This window comes from Micropterus salmoides, unplaced genomic scaffold (genome assembly GCF_014851395.1).
Source record: "Micropterus salmoides isolate LMB-PRFRI ecotype aquatic unplaced genomic scaffold, ASM1485139v1 Ms_hic_scaffold_13, whole genome shotgun sequence".
Classification (NCBI taxonomy): Eukaryota; Metazoa; Chordata; class Actinopteri; order Centrarchiformes; family Centrarchidae; genus Micropterus; species Micropterus salmoides.
Window position 1 is genome coordinate 24527833 of NW_024040374.1, and position 14870 is coordinate 24542702.

Consider the following 14870-nt stretch of genomic DNA (forward strand, 5'->3'; position numbering starts at 1 on the left):
TCCACCCCATTTTCCATACACGAGTCTTACTGGTTTTCATTTCAACGAGTCAAGGCGGAGCTGTTGCTGCAGCTGCATTTGTCGCCATCTTCCATGTGTTGGATCCCCGGTACTGTAGTTAAAAACGACTTTCATGTTTTCAGAATTTTGGCGTTGACTATTGGCAATGACTCAACAGTGAATAGTATTCTTAATTTAATTTAAGTAAATTTATCTTCTACTATTTTTGAATTGTTAAAAAAAAAATGGAGAGAAGTCAACATTGCCTACAGTGAGACTTGAACACGCATTTGCTGGTCCTGTGATCAGAGCTATTAATCAGTGGAAAAGCAGACAGACGGTGGGTGTACGGTGACTCAGCTCCTTCGTCATTATAGGTCTATCTGTGTGTGGGTTGGCCGGCAGCTCCCTGCGGCCCTAAAGATTGAGGGGGAAACCTTCGGTGATCTTGATGATGACTCATAGAACTGATTCCTGTCGTTGATCTGCGAGGGTTCTTGCTGGATCATGCACGCACACACACCTCGACACTCTGACACCCAAACATCAACTCACTCTGTCTCTCTCTCGTTCACTCACTCAATTGTCATTGTATAGAAGTCTATGAGAAAATGTCCCTATTTATCCCTGAATAATGCCGGTGAGCCCTAATGAGTTTATGGTCTCATTCGCTGGTTTCAAGTCTTCTTCAATACAGTATGACGTTCATTTTGTAAGTTATGGCGCCATTTTGAGTAAAAAAGATGATAGAGCCAGGGGGTGGCGATGTCGCAATGTGTGAGAGACCCGGGTTCAACTCCCCAATGTGACACATCCACCAATGTGTCCCTGAGCAACACAATTAACCCCTAGTTGCTCCAGAGGCGTGCAACCTCTGATAAGTCGCTTTGGATAAAAGCGTCAGCTAAATGAATAAATGTAATGTAAATGGATATACTTTATGGCGTGGCTACCTTGTGATTGACATGTCGCTACCACAGCGACCTGTTGGACGTAGCAATGGGGATACACATTCCCTAGCTTCACCCTCTCGTTCAAATATGGTCACTTCTGCTTCCAAAAAACTCAAGATGGTGACAGCCTATATACCAGACTAAAGGCTTCAAAACAGTATTTCACAAACCAGTGGGTGACATCACAGTGGCTACTTCCACTTCTTTTATACAGTCTATGCTCTACCAGTATTAACAGCATTAGAAATGACTGCCACTCCGCTCCTGTCAAGCAGTGGGAGGGAGGAAGACAGCCAAGAGCTGTGTATAAAAGAAGAAAACAGACAGAGGAAGAGCGACAGGAGAGGCAGAGAAATATGTGACTGGTATATACTGTAAGGTCTGTCTCCAAATAGCAATTGTTTTATTTCTCCAACTGGCATGTGTCTTGTTTAGTCTGTGCTCTTCCAACATGCTAAATTGTTTGTTTATGTGTAAGGAGGACTTAGAGCGGAGATGACTGAGTCAGAGGCCACTCACTTGTTTACATATGCTGCCTCCAATCATCATGTCATGAGTGATGATTGTAGAAGGAGAGGGCAAGAGAGAAAGAGAGAGAGACTGTTACAGTCAAAGCTTTTCTGACCCATGGACCCATTTTTAGCTTGTAAAATGCTTTTGACTCCAGCAATTTGAGTTTAGGCAGGTTAGCGACTTTATCTTGTCAGTTTCTCTTTTTACAAAGACAAGTGTTGCAGTGTGAGAGTCCTACCTGAAGAGAGGCTATGAAGTCTTAATTTTACGCGATACGAGAACCATATACAACATTATTTATCAAACTGGGTCAGACTTGATGACTTTAGCACAAGGACACACATGTGACAACGTCCGGTTTTCAAAATAAGGTGTCTATAGGCCTACTGGAATTAAGATTAATTGGATAATATTCACAGAAAGTATACAAAATATTACATGTGTCCATTGAAAGTAAGAACCCCCCAACAGGGTCCGAGGCCCACCCACCATAGTTATAGTCTTAAGATCCTGTGGGAAACACTGCATTATATCAATGCTTGACAATGTGTTAAAATACCAGCATAACCATGGAACAAAAATATAGTAATAAAAGAGTTTGCATTGCAAAGTTATCAGGTAAGATAAACATAGAAAAGAAAATAAGGTTTAAAATAGAAATTGTTAAATAGAAAAGTAAAAAGGTAAGTAAAACAAAAAGACACAAAAGAAAAGATCAATTAAAGCAACAAAAAATGAATTAGGAAAATGCTAAACAAAAAAGATGGGTCTTGAGATTTCTTTAAAAAAAAAAAGAACTTAAAGTTTGACACATCCTCAGCTCCTGGACCATGTGTAGCAGCTCCTTCAATCATCAGTCCCAATAAGATATCACTGCAAGCTCACACATCCTCCCCAGTGTGGAAATTACCTTCATCTAAATGCAACATTTGTCATAGTGCTGGGTAAATATTGCAGGTGAGCCGTGGGTGTAGTTCCACACTTATGTTTCTTGTGTCTCACATGAGGGAAAGGGTAAGATTAATGTACAGAGTGTGAGTGCTATGGAGGATTATTCAGATGGAGCAGGGATTTTCGTCTTCATGTAATGAACAGCTTGTAATCAATTTCACATCAAGGCTGCGCTGCCTACAACATGTGTATGTGTGTAAATTCCAGGATGTGTGGGTTTTTGTGTATATCAAGCAAGAGGGTGTTTTTTATTTTAGCAGAAATATAGATTTTCATTTCAAAATTTAAAGTAACTCACCAAACGAAGGCTATCGCTATGGTGCTGTCAAGATGTTCCACTTGAAAGAGGTTTCTAAAGTATCTGCTAATTTTTGAGTTACAAACAAGTTAAGACAAGTGTATGTGTATTTGTGTGTATTTATTTTTTTGTGCCAGTGCAGCGAATGAATAGATATGGCTTTCGTAGCTTGGACATGGATGTCAGCCTTGTAATCCAATCACAGGGCTAGAAAATCAAATTACAGAGAGCAGCTAAGAGCTGGGTGTGTCTATACAGTGCTAGGCTGAGAGATGAATCTGGGCTCTTTGACTAGAAACACAAGGAGTTGTAAGCAGCCTTGCAAAGGCAGCCATGTCGGTCAACAGATGTGAAAAATTTACACTGATAATTAACGATTGCAGTATATACATCAGGTATCCAGGTGGCTCGGGATAGTTTACAATTATCCAAATGTTGAAGTACAGTATCTAGCTCATAGTTTATACTCGGGTCTTGTATATATTTGTCAATCAGACCAAATTTATTGTAACTGTGAGGGACATTTTCCATATTTGCATAGTAGTGTGGTAGATAGCAACTGGTAATTATAGAAAACAGAGAAAGACTCCTCCGGTCTACAATACCTGTTGGTGAGAAGGAAATAAAAGAACAAGAGGAGAACAAGAATGTTCTGATGAAAATGTCCTCAAATTAAATGAAAAACTACTCGTTTGTTTGCCTCCTGCTTCCTTCCGTTTGATTCATTTCCTTATGTAGACAAATGTACTTTGTCACATTAAGATGGGCTTGTTTGTTACTATTTCACAGCCTGTCCTAATGTGACACCATGCAAATGGCTGTGGACGGCGTGTGTGTTTCTGAGGAGAAGGATGGGCTGGGGAAAATGCAAGTAAGAGAGAGACAGAGAGGCTGCTTGAGTTAAATTGGAAAAGTAAATCCTTTTGGTATGATGCCAAATCATAACGAATGTAAAAATTGTGAAGCTAAGAGCGAACATAGTGGAAGAGAATGAAGAGATAAGGGATATAAAAAAGTAGGGAAGCAAAAACTGGGGGAAAATGAGAAGAGGTCAGAATGTAATATAGGGAAGTAAAGTGGATGGCACTTGAATGTGAGTGTATGTTCTCACCATCTCAGTATTTTCCTGCTCGTTTGTCTTCTCTACCTCTGTCTTTCCATCTCTAACAAACAGGTGCAGATGCAGGAAATGTTACTGAAGCTCTAGCTGAGGCTTTGGAAATGGAAAACAGATCTCACTTCTGTGGGGTTGAACTCAAAAGCCACCTTGTCACATAGTTCTCATCTAAAAAGCCCCAGAGTACAATTAGCTAACTCCACATGGCTGCTAAAAGGGTCTTAAGAGATGTGGGTTTCACTTTGAATAAGGTTAGCTGCTGCAATGCCGCTGAATAAGGTTAGCACTGCCCTCGTATATCTAAATGGGGTTAGCAATTGCAGCTTGCGCTTTGGTAATCATGACTTTTGTTCTCTGCTGAATGCTAACGTCGATGCTAACCCAGTTTCATCAATGCTAACGCTGTCTTCCAAATTGAATTAATTCACAGGAGGATGTCAACAATAACCCCTAGAGCGCGTATGAAAGGGAACAGCTGAATCCTGAGTGTCTTTGCTTCTTTCTTTCTTTTTGACTCTGATACAAACGAAGCCTCGCCACATTTCACAGTGCAGGCTGTGTCTATTTCAATGTCTTAATAATCATCTCCCTTTTTACTGAAAATCAGACGCATATTCACTACGCATGCAGCAGAGGTTTCAATTGATTTGTCATCGATTGACAGAGAGATGTATATATATTGTACATATGTGTGTGTGTTTTTATGAAGCAAAGTTAATGTTATGCATTCACTGAAAATGTCTTTCCTCGACACAAGAGACTGGTTTGTATAATCCAAGCCTGTTTGAAGTATTAGTGTGTGTCTGACTGTGTGCGTGTCTGTCTGTACAGCACATACGTGCACACTCACACACTGGTGTGTTCATGTTTGTGTTCATGCATGCATGTGCATGCCCGAATGTATTATTTGCTGTGTGCAAGAGATCCAACAGCTTCAGACAATTCTAATGAACCAATTATAGTAAAGTATTTTCCTCCTCTTCTCTTCCATTTGATAGTGAGAGTCATACTGTGGACTAAGCTGCTTTACTTTATTGCATCTCATTAACTTAACCAAAACAATGTTTGAAGTCCAAATCAGCTGTTTAAAAAGAACATGGTATTGAAATGATGCACAGACCCTAACTAACCAACAAACTGCGACTAGAAACTAGATTTAATGTTCAAATCAGCCTAACCAGTTATGGGTCAGAAGGAAAGCTATCTTGATTTAACTCATCTATTTAATTTGCACAAGCTCGATTGTATGCATGAGCTTGAGTGTTAGGCGACCCAGCATGTGGTGGAAGGATTGATATTGTGTTGAAAACTGCCTTAGGTTACTATCAGATAAGCTTTTGTAGTAATACAAATTGGTACTGGTTTTCATTCAGTGGTCTGTAGATCAATTATTAATGGAGATTATAGTGCAATAGCATTAACTTTGGACACCTGCTCTTCATACAAAAACAGCTTGAAGTCTCCAATTGCCCAGCAGTAATGGCACAAAATAGCTCCAGGGATGAAAATGTCTCACCTGTTATCTATTATATTGCTAACATTTGACTGACTGCACACGCTGTCCATCACAGACCTCTACCAGAGTGGCCTCGTTGTATCATTAGTCTCATCTGATTTCTGATTAACACACTGGGTGCCATTGTCAGCATAAAAAGCATTTAGCGCCATGCACTGGAGATAAGATAATAATTTTGGTGCTGTCACAGCTTGTATTGGGACAGGTGTTCATTGTGTTAAACTCATAGCAGTCAGAGTAGTACTTTAATTACTTACTGTGTTTGCTTTGTGTCTTTATTTGTGTTTACTTAAACTCTTGCATTTGTTCAAGAAAGGTTTTTGTGTGTGTGTGTTACAAGATGCTGGCCCGTGCTCTGTGTTGCTATAGGAACCACAAAGGTCAATAGAATGTCTTTTGAGTGGGTCTGTGAAGGCTCTGCATAGGAGACAAATTTACCTGTCTGTGCAACAGAGAGAGAGAGAGAGAGACCCTTTGCTATTACTACCTCTTCTTTTTTACATCACTAGTCTCTCCATTGTTGTCCCTCCCTCAAAGTAACCCCCCCTTTTTTTCACAAGCCTTACCACTATTTTCCTCTCATCTCCCCATCCTTTTTTTCTCTTCTCACTGGTTTATAGACAGATCTCATCTCCTCTCTTGCACCACACATTGTACTTCTAGAAAGGCATTCTCATTGATACTGACAGCTATCTAATTGCCCTTGCATTCTTATGAGTAGCTGTAGAGCGGACCCCTCCCCCAAGCTATTACCAGAGCTGGTTCTGAGATACATAGTGTGTCTTTCATTGTGTACTGGCTGTAGCCAGTAGTATCTCATCAACTTGCAGCTCGATAAAGCAGTTCAGAACAGAGGATGTCCGTCAATGATGGGAGGTGAGAGTCAGAGCGAGCAAAATGAGCAGGAGGAAGAGACAGAGAGCAACCTTTCCTTTACAGATTCATTTCAGAGGTGTTTTTGTATCCTGGCATGTCAAAGAGAGTGTGTGTTATGACAGTGTTGACGCACAGATAAACATTGCAAAAAGAGGAATGATAAAATTTTGTTGCTTGGTTTTATGGATTTCTACAAAAACCGACACACACACACACACACACACACACACACACAAATGGTTTTTTTGTCCAATTTTTAAAAAAGGATTGCATTGGTAAGACACTTAATAAGCAATGAAATGAAAAACACGCACACAAACAAACGTGCACATTCTTGTGTTTGCACGCGCTCACACACGCACACACAGTTTGATGAGACAGATGGCAAACGGCTGGTGGATGAGCCAAACTGTCCGTGTTATCTTTAGGTGTAATGGTGCGGTTAATGATTCTGCCTTGCTTGAACGCTATAGAATATTACATAAATTACAATGTATGCATTATGAGTTAGTGTGGGAGACAGAAGAATTTATCTTAGTTTCAGTAGCTGTTCATTAGCCCTCTCTCCCAGGCATCGAGTGATATGAGCGTCTAAATCAGCCAGACAAAGCATCAAAGTTTTGCCCTGAAACTTGGTCTGTTTTTAGCTTGACCTGATTGGATTAGCTGGTTATTAGGAGGCAGCGCTGAGCTTCAAGGCTACAGCATGTTTTATAACATCCAAACCTCATAGTGGGTGGATTCTGCTACATGTCCTTGGAGAGAGAGACCGTGAGAGAGGCAGTGTGTGTATGTGTGTCAGTGTATTGTGTTGTATTTAGTGTCTGTTTGAGGAGGATCAGATGGACAAACCTCCTCTGGGTTTATTGATTCTGTACTATCCTATCTTCCCCTAGGGACAATACCACACTACATCGCTACCTTCCACACTCGTGTGTATTTTTCAGTAGGTGTGTGTGCTTGTAATAACCCTAAATGAGCACTATCAGGGGCTGTGTTTGTTTGTTGCTACTTCTGTGTGGTTCCCCTGAGAATACATGAGCCACTGGGATTTTTCCGACCAGTCTCTGATCACCTGCACCAAGTCATCAGTCACTTCTGTGTGTGTGCAGGCACACATAATTTATATCTTCCCTCTTCTGTGTGACAAGATGAGAGGATACATGAACATGCCAAAACAATGCCCCTGTGTGTGTGAATATTTGTCCATATGAGCACTTTGTAACTTGTTTTTGAAAAGTGCTTATATGTTTGTGTGCCTGTGAAATATATATATATTTTTTCCTGTTCATTTTAGAATATGGTTTTATTGAGATATATACATCCAGTATAGAAATATTTGATCAGGACAGCCTAAACAAAGACAGGAGTGAGAAACCCGAAGCAGCTAAATGGAAATCAACCATCATTCATTTTCTTTATTTACACCTGTGTTTTTCTTACATGTCACAATGTCTGCCAGGAAAAGGGCCTATAAAACACAAGTGTCTAACTTCTTCATTTGAGACAAACTTACTACATATGACATACTGTGTATTCTGAAGTTTGAATAAATTATATTGTTGCTATGCTGTATGTTTTGTTGAAAAACAAACATTTACAATAAAAATGTAAATAACTTATGTGCATATTTCTTTTTTTTTTCCTTTTTTTTTTATTAATGAGCCTAAGAAGAAAACAAACCAAATTAATGTTTTGCAGAAGGTACTAGTCTTGTAGTCCACAAAGGAAAAACAAGTCAAGTATGAGGCCACAAAATATATAATTTATTTCCAGTACTGATACAGATCTGGAATAGTGTGGGTGTGAGAGAGCATGAGCATGCACTCAACTGGAAGCCGCTGTTCTCTTTCTCTGAGGGATGGGTCTTTTTTTTGGGCAGAGCCAATCAGATCAAGGCTCAAAGGGCAGGGGTCGGAGGTCAGCACTGCAGTGACAGCGCACTCCTCCTCCGTCCAGGTCTCATCTAAATGCTGCATTGGGGTCAGATTTGTTATTGTTGCTGGGTTAAGGATTGCTTGTCTGGATGGATAGCTGGTTTGTGATCAGACAGAGAATGGTGATTTATTGAGGTTGGCTGAGGGAGGTAATTGGTTGTAAGCTGGAGATTTGAGGATATAAGAGCAATGAATTGTGGTCTTAACTGTGTCCCTTAGGTTTCCGATAACGTTTCCATACCCTTGATGCGGCACATTATCACAGTTTTGTGGTGTTTCATCCTTATAAAAGAAATATTATTATTTTAGATGAGGACACTCCAACCTCTTTACACATTTTAATATGCTTGCTGACTAACAGACCTTACTAAATAAATTAGGGTCTCAATTTTGATGTTAATATAACTTCAAGTCCAATTTCTTTTCAACCGTGGCACTACAATGAAGGGATTGAAACAGAAGTCCAAGCCCTGGCAAATTTGTGATAGACTTTGGATCACTTCTTCATTATACATCTCATTTTCTTTCTCTAATATTGTGCTGCATGTAATTTCCCCGCAAATAGCCAAAAAGGATATATTAGAGTTTTCAGGCTTTGGGCTCTGATCTGCGCTGATACATTTGAAGGTCAGACCTCATAGAGGAAATGGAAATAAAGAGTATAATTTAATCTCAAGTGTATTGTAATAAGACTAGACCCACAAAATGTGTATTGTAATAAAACTAGACACACAAAATGAACAGCAGAGACAACTTAAGGTCCATTGTTTTAAAAGCTGATGGACTAATTGTATTGCAACAAGGACCACTTTGGAATAAGAGAAGACTTCCAGAGACACATAATGAAATAGAAACTGAATGGATGGGGGATATCGAAGTGCTTTGTGTGTGTGTGTGTGTGTGTGTGTGTGTGTGTGCGACAGAAAAAAACAGTGCACTCCCGTGACAATGCATTCATTTGTTGTCAGTTCCCTGTTTTATTTTTCCCGTGTGTGCGATGTATGTGTATTTTGAACTGTCCTCTTTTTTTCCCTCTGTTTATTCAGAATGAGCCTAAGAGGAACGTCTCAGGCTGGTTGTGTTTTGTCTTCCACACAGGCTAATAATTGCTAATGTGTTAGCTGTTTTGGTGCTGTTTTCACAGAAAGTGCTAGACTTTCAGAGAGAAAGCAATGCCGTTCAATTTGCACCTTGTCTTTAGAAACGTGTGAACAACAGCTAGCGAGTGCTTATGTGTTAGAGTGTTAACCAAAGCCTCAGGGAATGGTCTTTAAAAAATGGCTTGAATGATGCTAGTTTAAAAAACAAGAGATGAGGGCATCATTAAGAAAGAATATGGTGGATTCTTAGCGAAGTCTATACCAAATAAGTTGGTGTAGAAATCTTGCTCTTCCTTACAATATTTTCACCCTGAAGATGCAGTGCAGATCGAAAACGACAGTGATTCATCTGAGGCTGAGCTGCATAGATAGATATGTGAAACAAATCGCCGGCAAAAAAAAAGACAATTTTGTTCCTATAATGTGGGGGATTGGGGCTTTGTGAAGTCTCTATAAAGAGACTTAACGTCCCCCTCAGTGACTCCCCCGTCCCAATGCCTCACTGCAACCTCTTCATACATATACATGGCTGCTAAAGAGATGGTTCATGAATACTATCAGGGGCCCAGTCTCTGATAGTATTGTCTGTGTTCCTACGCGAGTGTTGTTTGAGAATGTGCGGTGATTTTTTTTCTCTCTCTCTAGATGTCTCATCATAAATGCTATTGCTCGCTGTATGTAGCCTATTCAGCTCTTTTGCATGATCGCTCCCCACTCGCTTTGTCACCGTTCAAGCAGTTGGAGTGACCAGTAAGGCTTTGTGTTTATCAAACTCAGCGGTTGGGTATTTTTCCAACCATCACTTCCTGTACAGGTCCCTTTACACCAAAGCTTTGCTGGTAATGGTTTCTCCCTATTGGGAATGTGTGCTTAAAAAGGCTTTACGAGGGTTAACCCCCAGTATTTTTGTGCACTTATGTGTGTGTATTTTTTTGTGTGTACATGTCTGTATGTAGCTTTTTTGATCTTTGTGTGTGTCCATGCGGGTGAAATCTTTTAATGCAACTGTTTATCAGAGGAAAAGCCTGAGGGCAAAAATCTCTCTCTCTTTCTCTCTCTCTCGCATGCATGCGCACACACACACACACTCACATGCCCTTTAATGAAATGTTAGCCGCTGTAGAGTTTTGTAGTAGGCCTGTGTGTCTCGGTTGTGAGCCTTTATTAGTAGTGACTTAGTAATGTGTATGTTCAGGGGGAGTTAGCTGTGTTATACTGCAGATTCAAGCATTCTTTTTATTACACTGTGCTGTAACTGAGCTGCAACATTAGTCCCAAGCCTACTCGCTCGCTCTCTCTCTCTCGCTGTGGGTGTGCTTGTGCGTACCTGTAGCAGCTGTCATGAGCATGCTGTCTAATCATATAACGTGTCACTCTTCACAGTGGAACAGATTCCATACTCTGGTCGCTGTCACTCTACCAGGGAGCCATCACTCCTCTCTGTTTAGTCAATCAGTGTTTTAATTGCACTGCGGTGGGAACATGCGTGTGTTTGTCAGGGACACTCAGTAATACAGCAGTCTGTGCAGTCTTATTAGTTTGAGATGAATTAGCACTTGAACCCATCTATCCATCCATACATCGTCAACCACTTATCCTGCGTACAGGGTCGCGGGGAGCACTTGAACCCATCTTCACCTATATATACCAGTGGTGAACCCAGACAAACACAGGACAGATAATTAACTAAACGTTCAAAACATGAGCATGGAAAGAAACGACCGGTTTAAAAACGTGTATTTGTAGAATGATGCACATGATGGATTTTTTTGGTGCCTCTGACAGCCAGCAATAAGTACTCAACTTGCCTCATGGTTGTTGCTTTGACTGCAGTAACTATGTCTTATTTTCTTTCCTCTTGAATCCTTTCCACACAGAGGAAAAAAGCTGATTGGCGGCTCTCTGTGTCAAAGAGCCAGAGCAGCATTTTTCAAACAAGTAAGCTGCCTTCAGACCAACTTGTGAAGGCAGCATTTCACACCGTGCGAAAGGGTGCTCCAAAAAAACATCTTCCATATTTTGCTAGTGTATTTTCTGCAGGTATACAGATGCTGCCAGAAATCATTGTGTATGTTTACTTTGATCATCGAATTTGTATAAGACGTTAAGCCAAAAAAACTCACTATTGCTTCTCAAAAATTCCTATTTTTATAACTTTTCCTGACAATCGACCGGGTTCTTGCTAGACTGGATCTTTGTTGCTGTGACAGTATAGTTTAGCTTGATATTCATATTAATAAAATGTGATTATATTATACACTTAAGCAATTATAGTACATTTATACATCTTCCTGTATCTGAATCTAAAACACTACCAGCGAAACATCTTCTGCTGTTACTACAGACAATTGACATTGCTGTCCAGCTGGAGAGGGTGCTAAAAGAGTTTGGACGGAGATGCTAGTTTAAACAGGAGCTTGATGTGATACTGTAAAAAATAAAGTGTTGATGACAGGACTAAACATACGATTTTGATTAATTGGACCTTCGCTGGCAGAAGATGATAATGACAGTGACTGGATTGCTACTGGGGCACCGCTGCGACTGGAGCAGTGAGAAGGTTGGCAGTGTGTGACAAAAGAGGCCGTGCTCTCTGACAGACCTTGCTCCAACGCTGTCTAAAATATATGGCTCCAGGTGATGCGCAGTGCTAATTAAAATTGATTACAGAGCCCTGCTGGTTTGGTGCCCTTCAGTAATAGTTCTCCTCTCTCGGTGCTCTTGTTCATGTATTCTCACCATTTTAAACAGCTTTTTGTGTATTCTTGTCCCTGCTCTTTTACTTCTTTTTCATTTGGTGCTTTATTCCTCCCTTTGTGACAAGCCAGGTGGCGATGCATCTGATGATGATAGTAAGAATATTGTCACACACAATCAGAGACACGCACAGACCCACACAGGATTTCTCAGCATGACCTTATTAAAGGAAGTCATCATCATTGGAGGAAAAAGCTATGTGCTTGTAGAGAAAATGACACCACTGTTGGTAATGAGGACACTGCAGTGACTTCCTCAATGAGAAGATGTGAAATGAGAAAAGGTCTAAAAGAACAAAAAGAAGAGTACCAGGGGAGAACAGGTGGGATTGATTAGGTCACATGGTGAGAAGGGGAGAGGTAGGTGTGGCTGTAGAGATACAGAGATGCCAGGTGCAAAAAGAGGGCTGCGGGCTGAAGTGTCCGGTGAAACCCTGGCAATGAGAAACAGACCACAGACGTCTATACATCAGCTCCTCGTTCTCCTTGACCACCTGTATCTCTAAGCCATTCTGTCAACGTCTCAACCAATAGATTGATGCGGGAAACACTTTCCCTCCAAGCCTTTTCCTCTGTCTTCATTTTTTCATAGCTTTATTTAGCTTGTCTTCCTCTAGCAGTTCTGTTCCACACAGGTTTATGCTCGGCTTTTGATTTGTGTCTCTGTATGCGAGCAGCTAATGTTGTGTGTGTCCGTTTGTTTGGTATGTGTGTGCCATGTGCATGAATGTGTGTTTCTCTACCTGCCCAGGCTTGGGATTAAATGTCACTCTTGTAGATTGATGTTATCTCTGATAGAAAGCCACAGCAGGAATGAATCCATTGCAGCTTACAGACGGGAATAGAAAGACACACTTGAAAGAAACATATAGAATATGGAATTCAGGATGCATAAGTCGACGCTGCCCACACACAGACTCAAATGCAACCATTTTCTTAGACACATTGCCAAAGTGGTGTGCTGACTGTTTATTGGTCCATATTAAACATAGGATGAGGTTCTATGAGAGTGCATCAGCAGAAAAGGTGCAGGGGGTTAAATGCTTCCTTTTTCAGCACATGCAGGGGTCACACCCCTGTAATGTGCTGCGAGTGGTTGGCAGTGCGCCACGCAGAAAGGGCACACTTACACAGTTTCTGCAACGTGAAAGAGCGATGGAGGGCTTGTGGGTGTGAGTGTGTATTTGGGCATTTCTGAGTATGTGAGAACATATATGAGCATGTGTAGGCATATGTCCGCATATGTGTGAAAATGAGAGAGTGCGAGTGTATAAAGAGTGAGTGATTCATGGCAGAGGCCAGGGAATGATGTACCTCTGCTGCAGTTCTGGCATTCATCCACTTTTTGAGAACATTTTTATCAGACTCTCCTCTGTGGGTGACCTCACTTATGTCTGTGTGTATGAGCGTTTGTGTATGACATACAGTATGTGTGGGTGGATGACACTAGTGCTGAAACAAGTAGTCGAATGCTAGAAACCTTTGATAACCTGTCAATCAGTAAAACTGTTTATCAAGCAAAATTGCTAAATATTTACTGTTTGTAGCTTCTAAAATGTGAAGATTTGCTGTTTTTCTCCTATTTATTTCACCATAAATTGAATAATTTGGGGTTTTGGGATTGTCTGTGAGACAAAATGAGCCACCTGAAGACATTGTTTTTTAAATTATGATGGGCATTTCATTTTCTGACCATTTATACTCAACAAATAATCAAAGTTTAATAGATAATGAAAGGCTATGACACTAGATGTAACTAGATGTAACAACGACAGTTTCACATGTGCTCGGAACATTGTTTGTTTTGTTACACTGAATATTTTTTTTTTCTCTCCCCCGCATCCCCCTGGAACAGCTGTAAGAGGTTAGTACCTTCTTATCACTATTTCTATCACCACTCTTGTAAGCTGTGACTGATACTGTACAAGCCATGTTTATGTGGTAGTATGGGTGAATGACACCACTATTACATACACTCTCTTGACACCCCCCCCCCCCCCCAAAAAAATAATTATGGTTTAAGATCCAGAATGGCTCTCAATCCTTCTTGTGGGGATTTTATGGTAGTAGACAACAGTAACAATGTGTTTTCAGTACACTCGCAAGAGTCCTACAGTAACACTAGAGTTCTCATTTCTGGACTGAAAAGACCTGCATGCTACATTTACTGGCATAAAGTCAGAACTAGTCATGCTGGAAAATGTAATTCATTTTACAAAGTCCCATATTGTCCGGACTCTCAAGTTTATACATGAGCCTATCTGGCCTCTACAAATCCTCCAAAAGTGGAAACGTTCTTAGTGAGCAGCAGCAGAGGAGCTGTCCTTGGTGCTGAACTCACAGGAGATTTGAGAGCTGGAATTTACAGTCTCTGCTCAAGCTTTCTGCTGCAACACTGCGTAATAAACGTGCTGTTTGGGACACGTTTGTATCTAAGACATTATGAGAAGGCAGTCCTGCTTTTATGTCGAGCAGACAGTTTGTGGCAGAACTCAGGAGATGAAAATTTGTTGTTTTGCACAGTTTTTTTGTGGCTTCTTGACTGTTTGTCTAAGTTTTATTTTCTGTCTCGCTCAGGCACTCATTCTCTCAGAGTGTGTGTGTGTTTCTTTCTCCCTCCCTCATTCAGATGTTGTCAATGTGAATTTGTGCCAAATTCAAATATTCAAATCCAAACAATCATGGTTCAACATGATTTCAGTGTTTGATGGTTGCCTTATGTATGCACACTTGAGAAATGTCTATCAAAAACACAGACGGCATTAAATAAATATTAGTGCACGTTTGGTCTTCTGCCTTTATGAATACTTTAATACTTTGATCTGACGCAGGCTGTGGATATGTGAAAATCTG

The 14870-nt window shown here is 40.6% G+C and overlaps 1 protein-coding gene across 1 annotated transcript in view; it reads left to right on the plus strand.

Moving 5' to 3' along the window:
- Positions 1-14870, plus strand: part of dab1a (DAB adaptor protein 1a) — a 202849-nt gene that overhangs the window by 68202 nt on the left and 119777 nt on the right. Inside the window, exon 2 of the mRNA XM_038716428.1 lies at positions 13873-13881. The gene's annotated coding sequence lies outside the window, so the exon portion shown is untranslated. The remainder of the gene's footprint in view (positions 1-13872; positions 13882-14870) is intronic.